Source organism: Macrobrachium rosenbergii, chromosome 7, assembly GCF_040412425.1.
Source record: "Macrobrachium rosenbergii isolate ZJJX-2024 chromosome 7, ASM4041242v1, whole genome shotgun sequence".
Classification (NCBI taxonomy): domain Eukaryota; kingdom Metazoa; phylum Arthropoda; class Malacostraca; order Decapoda; family Palaemonidae; genus Macrobrachium; species Macrobrachium rosenbergii.
The window spans coordinates 11,757,332-11,772,500 of NC_089747.1; the positions used below are offsets into that span (position 1 = coordinate 11,757,332).

General features: G+C 34.9%; 1 protein-coding gene across 1 annotated transcript in view; it reads left to right on the forward strand.

Moving 5' to 3' along the window:
- LOC136840129 (hexosaminidase D) overlaps positions 1–15,169 on the forward strand; it is a 586,535-nt gene that overhangs the window by 98,186 nt on the left and 473,180 nt on the right. The window lies entirely within an intron of this gene.

Here is a 15,169-nt window from a genome sequence, read left to right on the forward strand (position 1 = left end):
GAAAGTCCTGTTGAAGAATAACGCTTTTGCTTTTATATAGTTTTTTGTTTTTAGTTTTTTTATTTTTGCGAACCATTCTGGTTACCTAGCAACTTCACTTATTTGCTCTAACCATTATAGCGAAATGAATTTAGCCACTTCCTCAACCCATTGGCCTGGTAATATGAGCAAGTGCTTCGTAAGAACGGAACCCACTAACGAGGAACTTAATATTTCGTGGTAAGTGAGTGAAACAATGTGAAACAGTCAAAAATGACACGGAACCATTTGCTCTCTGTAAGTCAGTTTAGTCATTGACTACTTGGACTGGTATTCACGCTATTCAAGTACAGTTGGCTCAAGGGATCTGTGACGAACTGGGGGTGTCCATTAGCGTACAGAGTGGCCCGAGAAGTGCGATAGTAAACATAACCTGTCATTACCAGTATATTAAGAATTTGCTGATAGATGCGACATACCCTTTATGTTCTCCCAAATTATATATGTATATATATATATATATATATATATATATATATATATATATATATATATATATATAAATAAGAATCCCACTGAAGTCACGTGCATTTACTGTGATTTTACATGTATATATATATATATATATATATATATATATATATATATATATATATATATATATATATATATATATTATGTATGTGCATATATATACATATATGTATGCATGTATGTAAGTATGGCCATAAAATATTATCAGTTAAAACAGAATTCCATCTAATAAAGGTAGCCCATAGAAAACCCAAAAGCGTAGATTTTTCAGTGTTATATTTCGAAGACAACTGTTTTCCTAAACGGATCTTTATAATTATCATTACCTTACATATATATATATATATATATATATATATATATATATATATATATATATATATATATATATATATATATATATATATATATATATATGTATATAAATAATTTTGAAATATATTCATTGTTATTAAATATCTGAAAACTTTAGTTCAGAAAAAGAAATGCTGGGATATTTCAGTGCCAGGCGGAGACCGTTCCTTACGGAAAAATTAGGTAACTGTTTTCGGAGCCATCTAGCGATGATAATTGGAAGTAACGTCGACGGTAGAGAATAACGAGGTATAATCACGCAGTACTCCTGAGCGCACCTGAGTTACGTAGAACGGAAGATAGATAGTTAAAAAAAAAAAAAAAAAAAAAAAAAGACAAGCTTCTTAATGAGCTGAAGATTGTGAGTACTAAAGGAAGTTGCCATTAATGGATTTTAGAGCTTCGAAATCTCTGAAGTACCTATCTCCTTCAGCTCTCCCCTTGTTCCCAGACGTTTTTCTGGATATTTAATTTTTTTCTTAGTGTAATTACCGTTATGATTTCCCTCATTTGAGGGCTTTGACTCTTATCTGATTGGTTAATCTTCTGCGGAGGCAAACTTTCAAAAGAGAATTTTGCGGAAGGGAAGTAGAAATACAGATCCACCATAAATCAGTGGGTGAAATTAATGAATATGTATACATATACATATGTATATATATTATTAAAGTATATTTCTAGTGTCCCATAACAGGCATAAGTTATTAATATATATATATATATATATATATATATATATATATATATATATATATATATATATATATATGTATATATATATATATATATATATATATATATATATATATATATATATGTATATATATATATATATATATATATATATATATATATATATAGTATATATATATATATATATATATATATATATATATATATACACAGTATATATATATATATGCTTTTTTCCCTTTTGGGCGGTTGGCAACAGACGGGTACAGATGTCGCTTTCACAGCAACTTTTTAGGAATGCTGTTGCTAGCCCCACGTCCTATTTCTTAACCTGGACAGGCGCTGGTAGTACCCGTTCACAGCTGGGTGGACTTATGGGTAATAACCTAGCTAAAGTGAGCTGGCCGCTGCACCACTCAGCCACACCGCCCAATTAAGGTGATTGTACCTTCCAAAGAAGGGTGGCAATGAAGTGATGAAGAACAGGAAGCATTATTTCGATGAGATAAAAATTAGAGAAATACAATTTGATTTTGGGAAGTATATTAAGTAAACTTATTTTCCGCTATAAAACTGATTGAGCTGTTAGTATTTGCACGGGAGCTCTTTTGGTAAGATGAAGTAATCGCAGAAGAAATTTGTAAATAATAAGTTCACTTACAAATTTCTTCTGTGCTTACGTCATCTTACCAAAAGCTCTCCTGTACAAATATTAACAGCTTAATCAGTTTTATAGCTGAAAATAAGTTTACTTAACATACTTCCCCAAAAACAAATTGTCTTTCTCTAATTCTTACCTCTTCAATCGAATTAATGCTTCTCTATTCTTCATCACTTCATTGCCAACCTTCTTAAGTGGGTGGCGTGGCTGAGTTACGCACACACCTGATGTATTTAAATGCTCACAAAATATTTGCATTTGAAATCAGAACAGTGTAGCCTACGGACAGAATACCAACATCTCGGTGATATTAGTTAATCACTTGTTGGTAAAGTAATGGCATGAGTAAAACGTATTCAAGAAAAATGTGTTACAAATTTTCATTTTCTGAAAGAACCCCGCTTTCTGTCAGGATGTTATGTGACACCAGCCAGTCCACCCCTTTCCGCCTTTATTACTATCAGAATCGAGTTCTGGAACCTTCTCTCATCCTTTTCTTGTTAGTTTTCTCTAAAAGAAAACTATTGTGCCGGCTTTGTCTGTCCGTCCGCCCTTTATTCTGTCCGCGCTTTTTCTGTCCGCCCTCAGACCTTAAAAACAGCTGAGGCTAGAGGGCTGCAAATTGTTATGTTGATCATCCACCCTCTATTCATTAAACATACCAGGTTGCAGCCTCTAGCCTCAGTAGTTACGTTATTTAAGGTTAAAGTTAGCTATAATCGTATCTCTGGCAACGATATAGGATAGCCCACCACCGGGTCGTGTTAGTTTCGTGGGTCGCGGCTCGTACAGCATTATACCAAGACCACCGAAAGATAGATGTATTTTCGGTGGCTTTGATTATACGCTGTAACAGCTGTACAGAAATTTCGATTGCGCCGAAGAAACTTCTGTGCATTTTTAACTTGTTTCTTTAGGCCTATAATAGTTGATGGCATCTGAATTCCTGCTCTCGTCGGCCTGCGCATATAAACAAGTTTTAAAAACTTGATATATTTCTTTCCCATGTGGAATTTTTTAACTGAGAAACAAGTTTGAAAAACAAGATATGTCTTTCCTTTGTGAATGTATCAACTAAGAAGAGTTTAAAAACCAAGATATTCCGTTTCCTTTGTGAATTTATTGACCAAAAACAAGTTTAAAAAATAAGGTATTTCGCTTCTTGATGCCTCTGATAAACATGACCAATATTTTGTGCCTTTAGCAAGAACGATGAAATTACCCAACGCATTAGCCTACTGAACACCAATCAGGAGATTAAATCGGGGTTGAGATGCCCCTAAAATGCGCCGTGATGCGACAGAGGGATTTAGAAATGGCCCCCTTCCCCTTCTGAGGAATGGAGTCACAGGACGTTATGAAGTCCTCTAAATCAGAAAGGGTCGGGAGACAGGCACTGAACAGAATTCTTTTTTTTATTTTTTTATTTTGGGCAAACTAAGTCACGGAGGTCAAGCTGTTAACTGGAAGATCAGGTCAGAGGGATTTATGGGAGAAATTAATTTACTTGGTTAGGATGCACAGTATTTTTGGTGGGGGGAGGGGTCATAAACGTCATGAGAGGTCATGTCTGTGCATTTTCGTTTTATGTGTGTTGAGTTGTAGCTTGTTATGGTTAAATTGACCTGTAAGCTCTCTCTCTCTCTCTCTCTCTCTCTCTCTCTCTCTCTCTCTCTCTCTCTCTCTGACATAAATATTCTCTCTCATATATAAAAGCTGTCTCATATGAAATTTCTCTCAAGGAATAAATGTATATATTTTTATATCTAAAATCTCTCTCTCTCTCTCTCTCTCTCTCTCTCTCTCTCTCTCTCTCTCTCTCTCTCTATCTCTCTCATATAAATATTCTCATGCTAATAAATATATAAATGTCTAAAATCTCTTGATAATTACTCTCATGTAATAAATATATATAAATTTATATGTCTAAATGAATATATACTGGATATTTATATATATATTTTTATATCTAAAATCCTCTCTCTCTCTCTCTCTCTCTCTCTCTCTCTCTCTCTCTCTCTCTGATATAAATATTCTCTCTCTTATATATAAAAGCTGTCTCATATGAAATTTCTATCTTATGTAATGAATATATACTGGATATTTATATATATTTTTATATATCTATCTCTCTAAATCTCTCTCTCTCTCTCTCTCTCTCTCTCTCTCTCTCTCTCAAGCCATTCTCAATGGCTTGGAAATAAAGTAAATCAGTCTCTCTCTTATTTTTCATATAAGAATCACGTTTTCAAAAAAAAAAAAAAAAAATTAATATATCTATATATATATATAATATATATATATATATATATATATATATATATATATATATATATATATATATTTACATCTCTCTCTCTCTCTCTCTCTCTCTCTCTCTCTCTCTCTCTCTCTCTCTCTCTCTCTCTCTCTCTCTCATAAAACCGGTAAAACAACAGTTTTTTAAACCGCAAATATACTTGAAAGCAACGAAAAACCAAGGCCACACAAAAATAGAAAAAAAAAAAAACTCTCCTTAATAGAGGTGATCATCTTCAATTACACATTGCGTTGTAAGACACCTTTTCATTCCATCAGCCAATCTCGAGGAAATATTAATTAAAACGATGCCTTGGAAGATTTCCCCCCTCCCTTGACATTAATCACAGTGGCCTGTCAAGATGAGAGAGAGAGACAGACAGACAGACAGACAGACAGAGAATTATATATATACAGTATATGAGAGAAAAAATTTCACATTTGAGAGAGAGAGAGGTTTTATACAAAATAGAGAGAGAAAATTATATATATATATATATATATATATATATATATATATATATATATATATATATATATATATATATATATGTATGTATGTATGTATGTATGTATGAGAGAGAGAGAAATTTCACATTTGAGAGAAGAGAGTGAGAGAGATTTTATACAAAACAGAGAGAGAGAATTATATATATATATATATATATATATATATATATATATATATATATATATATATATATATATATATATATATTATATGAGAGTGAAAATTCACATTTGAGAAAGTGAGAGACTTTATGCAAAAGAGAGAAAGAGAGATAGAGAGAGAATTATATATATATATATATATATATATATATATATATATATATATATATATATATGAGAGAAATTTCATTTTGAAGAGAGAGAGAGAAAGAGAGAGAGAGAGACAAATTCTTCATGGTTGCCATCACTGTCAAGGATGGCTCTTTTTAAGCAAAAATAAAGGGCGCAAGAAAGCTATAAAGGAAGGCATGGTGGATGGAAAGGTAGCTGGAGTATTTATTTTTGGACACTGCGAGCGCACGGTCCCACAGAGAGAGAGAGAGAGAGAGAGAGAGAGAGAGAGAGAGAGAGAGAGAGTAAAGTCAAGATAAGGATAACATTAAATTCACGACACTATAAGAGGGAGAAGGGGGAATCAGATTTATATTTTAATAAATTGCAATAGAGAGAGAGAGAGAGAGAGAGAGAGAGAGAGAGAGAGAGAGAGAGAGAGAGAGAGAGAGAGAGAGAGGGGCAAAAGCTGTAAGAAAGTAAAACATTGAATTCACTACAGTATGAGAAAAAGAGTAATGGAACTTGTGAATTTGTATGATTTTGAGAAGGAGAGAGAGAGAGAGAGAGAGAGAGAGAGAGAGAGAGAGAGAGAGAGAGAGAGCAAAAGCTGTAAGAAAGTAAAACATTGAATTCACTACACTATGAGAAAAAGAGTAATGGAATTTGTGAATATGTATGATTTTGATAAATTGAGAGAGAGAGAGAGAGTTAAAGGAACGTGGTAACGGCAATTCACGAACAGGAAGGAAAGATATGCACGATCAGTGAACTAGCATTTATTAGTCATCAGATCAGATCAGACGTATACGAAAACATATGTCTCCAGTAAAAGGCGAAGCAACGCTAAAACATATTTGTCGTAATAAGAACAGAATCGAGATTCTATCCACCTTAAAATGTTGCTTCACAAAAGACGAACAAATGCCTCAACAGCGCGGGAGGAGTGAGTATCTGTGAACCCAGAACTGCGAAGTGCCGCCGCCTCCTCCTCCTCCTCCAAGTTTCGCCGGGCGTTGTCAAACTTCGTACATAAACTTTGGTGTTCTGTCACATCTTGATAAAGTTAGATTGTAAATGAATAGGATACGCCGGGAGGGGGAACGACTGAATACGCCATTTTGAGCTTTTTGTTGTCCAGGAAATGCGTGCTATGTGAAATTCAAGGCAATTAAGGAAGATGAAAAGAATAATCTCAGTGAGTCTAGGAATTATAGTACCATAGATACACTGATGCCAAAATAAAAATCAGATTAGTACTATCGATCAGGGGAAACAGGCTGGCTAAACCTTTTCATGTTCAGAAGAAAAAAAAAAACGCAATAAAAGACACACACACACACACACACACACACACACACACACACACACACACACACACACACACACACACACCACAGCAATAAAGGGGGACCAACACGGACGATAATTAGAAACGGGGAGGAAAAGGGAATAGGTAGAAGGATGAATTTTACGATGGGAGAAAAATCTGGTTATTGGATGGCAGGGGGACGGTGCCATGACGGAGTCGTGGACGGATGGATGAGACCAGTGTGATTTTTTTTTTTCTTTTTGATCTTTAAAAAAGTTCCTGACTGTGTTATATAAATCAATGGTAAACCTTTCATTCAATTCACGCTATATATTAGTTCTTTAGAGCATTATTGGTATTAGTATTATTGTTTGTTGTTTTAACTGTGGCTTCTTACATAATCTCTGCTGTCAGAATCACCAGCTGCAATGTTTACAATTATAACAAGTAAAATATGCGCTGAAATTTCTTCGACGCAATCGAGTTTTCTGTACAGCCGCTACAACGTATAATCAAGGCCACCGAAAAAGGATCTATCTTTCGGTGGTCTCGGCATAATGCTGTATGATCCGCAGCCCTTGAAACTTTAACCACGGCCCAGTGGTGGCTGAGCCTATATCGTTGCCAGAAGCACGACTATGACTAACTTTAACCTTAAATAAAATAAAAACTACTGAGGCTAGAGGGCTGCAATTTGGTATGTTTGATGATTGGAGGGTGGATGATCAACATACCAATTTGCAGTCCTCTAGCGTCTGTAGTTTTTATCTGAGGCGGACAGAAAAAAGTGCGGACGGACAGACAAGCCGGCACAATAGTTTTCTTTTACAGAAAACTAAAAACCGTGAAAAATCACAAAACCCCATTAAAACGATTTATTCATTCACTGATCGAAGGGAACTCTTTGCAGTTCGTGAGAATGATTTATTTCCATCGCGTGAGAGCACACAAAACAGTTCTTAGTGACCAGAGCGACATGGCTAGAAAAGAATATCACCCGTACAGTAACAATGCAATTTGAGGCTTTTCTTAGCAGCAAGAGATTCCAAAGAACTCCCAGCTATAAATTGCTTGAAGGAGTATGGCTGAAACTTTCCTGTTATTTGATCTAGCTGTATGACCAGGTGCGCTAATGTGCATTGAGCTGTAAATGTCTATACTCATTCTCGTGGCTCTAGACATAGATCTGGTCATAGCCCTTGGCGCTAATACTCTAAGCCTTTGTGACAGCTCCAAGACAGAGGTGTGCCCCTTCTGAACTCTGCGTCCCATTTTCCCACTTACATAACGTCGTATTATATTCATTATAACTTGGTATATATATTGATAAAGCGCATTAATATTCAAATGCATAAACATACTAGTGAACCACGGGTGAAATCCATACCGGGTGGAAGTACTTCAGGTTTTTCACCAGAAGCCTCAAGTACTGTTGTAGGTACTCGGCTGTAGACGCAACCACCTGACTCAGCCCCTTAGAGACGCACGTCCTATTGTTTACGTCGGTGAACTGTAGTCGGGGAAAAGAAAGGAGGGGAAAGAAAGAGAAAACAGGGAGAGAATATGGATAAAATGTTCATTCGACTCACAGTGTCGAGGAGTGTGTCTGGGTGAATTAAGAAAAGGGAAGCAAGAATGAATAGAGAAATTGGCGGGAAACGCGATTAGGCTGATATGAGAAGTTCAGCCTTGCTTTCAGAAGCGGATGACACGGTAACGAACACAAGAGTGAAGGAGAGTCAATGAAAAAATCAACTACAAAGAAACAACAGCGAACGAAAGAGTGATCGTTGTCAAGTGCGTAGCTGACATGAAAAGACGCGATGGCTCTAGTGCTACTATTATTGATCAGCGCACGCACCGACCCCATTTATAGTCGTCCAGTGACTGAGAGCGATAGTCGCATTTCTTTTATTTCCGTAAATGCTGACTAAAAAAAAAAAAGACTAAGTAAGTAGATTGGTTAAATATTTAATGTCTATTGACCTTATTGCCGTCTTTTGTTGGCGTGTTCCCTGTCCTAATATCTGTCAACCAGATCCACTCCTCACCAGTTTTGCTTTTCTTTTATTAAAAATATCCCATACAATTTAAACAGTTGGATACCATTTTATAAAACCAGTGCATCTCCAAAAGTCTACAAGCACTGACTGGTACAGTTGCTGACCAGTTACCATCCTCCCGATACGTGCTAAGGTTGCTAAACTTTTGATGTTGACACCAGTTTTTCCAGTAGACTTACTCGCTGCCTCATACCATAGGGTTAATATATATATATATATATATATATATATATATATATATATATATATATATATATATATATATATATATATATATATATATGTTTCTCCTTCTTCTTCTTCTTCTGAAGGAACCTTGACCTATGCGAGTTTGTTGTTTCAGGGCAGTATTGGTGCTAACAGTGATAAATATTCAGAATGTATCTGTAAATAGTGTAGTCAGTGGAGGCTGAGACTGAACGCCAGCAAGACGATTTCTTGCCCAGCTCTGTGTGTGTGTGTGTGTGTGTGTGTGTGTGTGTGTGTGTGTCCCCAGTGGTTCCAGTCGCGCGTCAGCGGGAGTAGAGTCCATTACCCATGGGGGAAAATGACTAGCCTCTGTTGACCTAAGCTGTGAATTAGGTACACGGAGTCAGTCCACTGTGATGCCTCCCAGCCAGAACTAGCAACTTCATCCCAAACCAACTTCTCTGTACACTAAAGTTAACGCTCTTTGGAGTCATCCTCTCGAAGGGGAAAGAATGAAAGTGTTGTATAAATAGATATTCAGTGTGCGTGTATACGTGTATTATATGACAGGCAAGGGTAGCTCACCTGATCAACTTTGTCCAGTAAACTATATAAAGTCAGTCATTATTGTCATGAAAACGATACCAGATTCTCTCTGCCAGACTAACGAACGCTCATTTTCTTTGTTTCCCGTTGAGGTTCTTAGTTTTACGTTCCTCCACAGAACGTTTATTAGTGGACTGTGGATTATGGAAAAATGGAGATACATAAATGGTAATTAGCGCTTTGAGGTATGTTGATTGTAGTCTACAGAAAATTGAAGTATATTAGAAAAAATATATAACAAGGCAAAAGTTGGCTTAAATGAGCGTATTGAATGTGGCTTTGCTTTAAATGAGCCCCTTACAACATATAATCTCATATTTCGAACTATAAATATACACGTTCTATCCTTTGTTCTCTGATGGCATTAGAGCTTTATAATATTGGTATTTTTATAGTTCATATTTTACCCAGCACTACTTTAATGCTGGAAAGTCTAGTATAAATATTATTCGCTGAAAAGTGAAGGGTTATTCGTATTCTACCTTTTCTAAGATTTAGACAAAAATTCCACGTCGAATGGTTAGTCATTGTTTCAGCTAGGTTTGTATGCGTCACATTCTTGACCTTGACCTTGACTAATTTAAGCAATATGAAAATATGTCTGTTACAAGAAATAAACGAATGAATTATTTGGGAAAACTAACGGTTATATCCAAACGTAGCTAAGAATAGTTATTATTTTACAGATATATGCAATGTTTATACATTTTCCTTGAAAGGCATATGCATTAATTACGCCAGTACTAATTTTTCAGCCTGGAATAATTCATATGCAATACCAATATATTTTCATTAAAAAGCATATGCATAAATTATGCCAATGCTAATTTCTTCAGCCTAGAATGATTCAGTGTAGAATATTATGATGAAGTACTTGACTTTTGAATTTATAAAATATATAACCCAGTAAAAAAAATAAAATAATTCGGAAGGTCCTGTTATCTTGTATTCAATTTCCACCAACTGCCATTTGACTCACGATCTTTTTTATATTTACCCCGTAGGTGGTTAGTGCCGCCAGTACACCTCATGCGGTGCACTGTAGGCCCCTAGCTGCAACCCCTTTCATTACTTTTACTGTACCTCCGTTCATATTCTCGTTCTTCTATCTTAACTTTCCAACTCTCCTAACAGCTGATTCATAGGTGCGACTGTGAGGTTCTCCTCCTGTTACACCTTTCAAACCTTTTGACTGCCAATTTCCATCTCAGCGCTGAATGACCTCATAGGTTCCAGCGCTTAGCCTTTGACCTACATTCTGTATTCTATTCTATTCTTATTATATTTGGTTTCTTCTGCTTCACGAATAAACTCTATCCATTCTGGCACTTTTGTGTGTCTTTCGTTATTTCATCCTTCCTTCTTCTTCTCCTCTCAGGAAATTAATTTGCGAGTCGACTTCTTGACAGTAATCTAGACCCTTTTTAAGACAAAAGCCGACATGCTTTTAGTTTCTGTAAAAGAAAACTACGGTGCCGGCTTTGTCTGTCCGTCCGCACTTTTTCTGTCCACCCTCAGATCTTAAAAACTACTGAGGCTAGAGGGCTGCAAATTGGTATGTTGATTATCCACCCTCCAATCATCAAACATACCAAATTACAGCCCTCTAGCCTCAGTAGTTTTTTTTTTCATTTAAGGTTAAAGTTAGACATAATCGTGCGTCTGGCAACGATATAGGCCATGCCACCACCGGGCGGTGGTTAAAGTTTCATGGGCCGCGGCTCATACAGTATTATAACGAGACCACCGGAAGATAGATCTGTTTTCGGTGATCTTGATTATATGTTGTACAGAACTCTTGATTACGCCGAAGAAACTTCGGCGCATTTTTTACTTTTTTTTTTTTTTTTTATGTTCCAATCAGGCATTTTACGTAACAGCTGTTGGTGGAAGACAGTTGGTTTCCATTGGACTAATTGACATGTTCAAATACACTGAGAGAGAGAGAGAGAGAGAGAGAGAGAGAGAGAGAGAGAGAGAGGGGGAGGGGGGAGTTAGTTCAATAAGACAGCGATTATCGTAAGCGAGAACGGCCTCGTTGTTGACAATATGACGATATCATCACTCCCTCCCACGATCATTAAGCGTCTCGCGCTCTGCGCTATCGATGAAGCGATATATTAATTAAACAAATGGAAGTGAGAATCACTCCCCATAAACATAGTATATTATCAGTTTATTCGATGGTGTTAGGTTATTAATTATGATTGATGTGTATAAACTTGAAGGTTCGAAACAAGGAATGGGGTTGATGTTTAGCATGTGAATATTTTCTCTACGGGTTCAAGATGCCCACATGCCCACACTGCAGGTTTCAGCATGCTACAAACTCAGTTCACAAACATGCCGCGGCTCGCACACACGCACACACATACACGCGCGCACGCAGTCATACACACACACATATATGTGTGTGCGTATATGTATGTCTGTATGTATGTATATATTATTGTGTGTGTGAGAGAGTCAAAGTCTATGGAAGGACGTATAGAATTGGCTGATTGATTTGCGGTTACGAAAAACAGCGTCGCAACATACATAGAGAAAGAAGTATGATATATGTAGGCAAAAATGGGTCTGTATTAAAGGCTTATTGAACCAATTCTTATTATGATAAGAGTGGGAGTTATCAGTAAATGAGGACATGTAGGATTCAGAATAGCGCAGAGGTTGGAGGTGAGTGGCGGTGTGTGTTGGTGATTTGCACTACTTTGGATGGGATTTTTACTATATGATTGATGTGGCAGTTTTCTGTGTAAGGATTCGTCCTACATTCAGCTGTTAAAGGATGAATTGTACAGTTTTACTCTGGAGCCACATTGTATTAAAGGAAATGGAATGTAATTATATTATATATATATATATATAAATTATATATATATATATATATATATATATATATATATATATATATATATATATATATACTGTATATATATATATATATAATAAAATACCTACATTCCATTTCCTTTAATACAATGTGGCTCCAGAGTAAAACTGTGTGTGTTAAATTGAAAGGTCAAAAATTATATATTTTCTACGCTGATAACAATGAGAGAGAGAGAGAGAGAGAGAGAGAGAGAGAGAGAGAGAGAGAGAGAGAGAGAGAGCGCTTTTACCTTCAAAAGTAAACATATATGTATGAGTATGTGTGTGTGAGTGTACGCATATATATATATATATATATATATATATATATATATATATATATATATATATATATATATATATATATATATATATATATATATATATATAAATATATATGTTTACTTTTGAAAAAATCTCGTTCTCTCTCTTTAGATCTCTCTCTCTCTCATTGTTATCTGCGTAGATAGTATATAATTTTTTAATAATTTAATTATATTTAATTTAACTATATATATATATATATATATAAATATATATATGTATATATATATATATATATATATTATATAATATATATATATATATATGTATATATATATATATATATATATATATATATATATATATATATAAATAATATGCATGATGCATGGGATGTATATTGAAATACCCTTTCACGTCGCTTACCGTGTGCAGAGCCGCAATATCATGTAACTCTCCCCGAAAGGAGAAATGGGTCAGTGTTTATGGCACCTCGTAAAACAGACGGTTTACAGAGCGCTGCTTGTGACGTCATACGGATAACACGGATTTTAGAGCTTCCGTCAGCATAAAAGTCTGGGGAATTTCAGTGCTTCTCTCTCTCTCTCTCTCTCTCTCTCTCTCTCTCTCTCTCTCTCTGGTTTCTTTCGATCGTTGTTATTTGCAAGCTTGAAGGTATAAAGCTTTAGGTTTACTTTTTAAAGTAAATCTCTCTCTCTCTCTCTCTCTCTCTCTCTCTCTCTCTCTTTCTTTCTTTGTTTTTTGCAAGTTTGAAGGTATAAAGCTTTAGGTTTACTTTTTAAAGTAAATCTCTCTCTCTCTCTCATTTTTATTTGAAAACATAAAGCCATAGAGCTTTACATTTTATTTTGAGGGTGAAAATCTCTCTCTCTCTCTCTCTCTCTCTCTCTCTCTCTCTCTCTCTCTCATTTGCAAACATGAAGCTTAAGAGCACTGTAACTACTTTTCAAGATAGAGAATCTCTCTCTCTCTCTCTCTCTCTCTCTCATTCTTATTTGCAAACATAAAGATTAAGGCTTTAAAGCTATTTTTCCATTTAAATATATTTTACATTCTCTCTCTCTCTCTCTCTCTCTCTCTCTCTCTCTCTCTCTCTCTCTCTCTCTCTCTCTCTCTTATTCTTACTTTCATACATAAAGCTGTAGTTTCATAGCTGCAAAGTTTTAGGGTAAAAGTTTCTTACCCACTTTCTGTCAGCATAGAAAATATATACAATTTTTGCACGTTTCAACAAGAATCATCTCCAATCAGAATTTGACAAAGATAGTAAATGTATAAAAGTAGTAAGTTTACTAAATTGAGCTTTCACTTCTGTAGACACGAAAAAAAAAAATAGTAAATATCTTAAATTAAGCTTCCACTTCTGTAGACACGCAAAAAAAATAGTAAATATCTTAAATTAAGCTTTCACTTCTGTAGACACGCAAAAAATAGTAAATATCTTAAATTAAGCTTCCACTTCTGTAGACACGCAAAAAAAAAAATTGTAAATATCTTAAATTAAGCTTTCACTTGTAGACTAGTAAATATCTTAAATTAAGCTTCTCTTCTGTAGACACGCAAAAAAAAAAAGTAAATATCTTAAATTAAGCTTTCACTTCTGTAGACACGCAAAAAATAGTAAATATCTTAAATTAAGCTTCCACCCTCTGTAGACACGCAAAAAAATAGTAAATATCTTAAATTAAGCTTTTCACTTGTAGACACGCAAAAAAAAAAAAATAGTAAATATCTTAAATTAAGCTTCCTCTTCTGTAGACACGCAAAAAAAAAAATTGTAAATATCTTAAATTAAGCTTTCACTTCTGTAGACACGCAAAAAATAGTAAATATCTTAAATTAAGTTTCCACTTCTGTAGACACGCAAAAAAAAATAGTAAATATCTTAAATTAAGCTTTCACTTCTGTAGACACGCAAAAAATAGTAAATATCTTAAATTAAGCTTCCTCTTCTGTAGACACGCAAAAAAAAAAGAAAAAATTTACGGCCTATTTTTCGACTATTTCCGCAATAATTTGCAGAATTTTACGCGGTCATCAAAGTCAGGGAAAAAAGGTTTTAATGCCTGCATTCCAGGCTAGATGGCCGTTATAATTGTGTGCCCGTGTGCCATTTTTTTTTTTTACCCCATTTTTAATTTAGTATTTTTTAAAATTCTTTTTGGACGTGAACGCGCAAGGGTCTGTGTATATTGCTCTTTTTGAAAAATGAATTCTTATGCCGTTATGATTGCATAAAAGAGATAGGCCTATGTAAGGCCATATGTTTCATCTAGGCTTAATTAGAATGTTTATTAATTATGGGAATAGTGTATGTTTGTCAGGTGCTTGGGAGTCGTGAAGCAATTTGCAAAAACCTTTGATACAGAAAAACAACTAAAAATAAATTTGAATATACTTCTCACTTTTGTTATTAAATCATTGTTGTCTTTATAAAAAAAAATTGTGATGAAAAACAATGAGAGAAATTTGACTGGATCATAAATATTTTTGGTTGCGAAACTGAGGTGGAAAAATGACGGTAAAATTCCAAATTCGTGC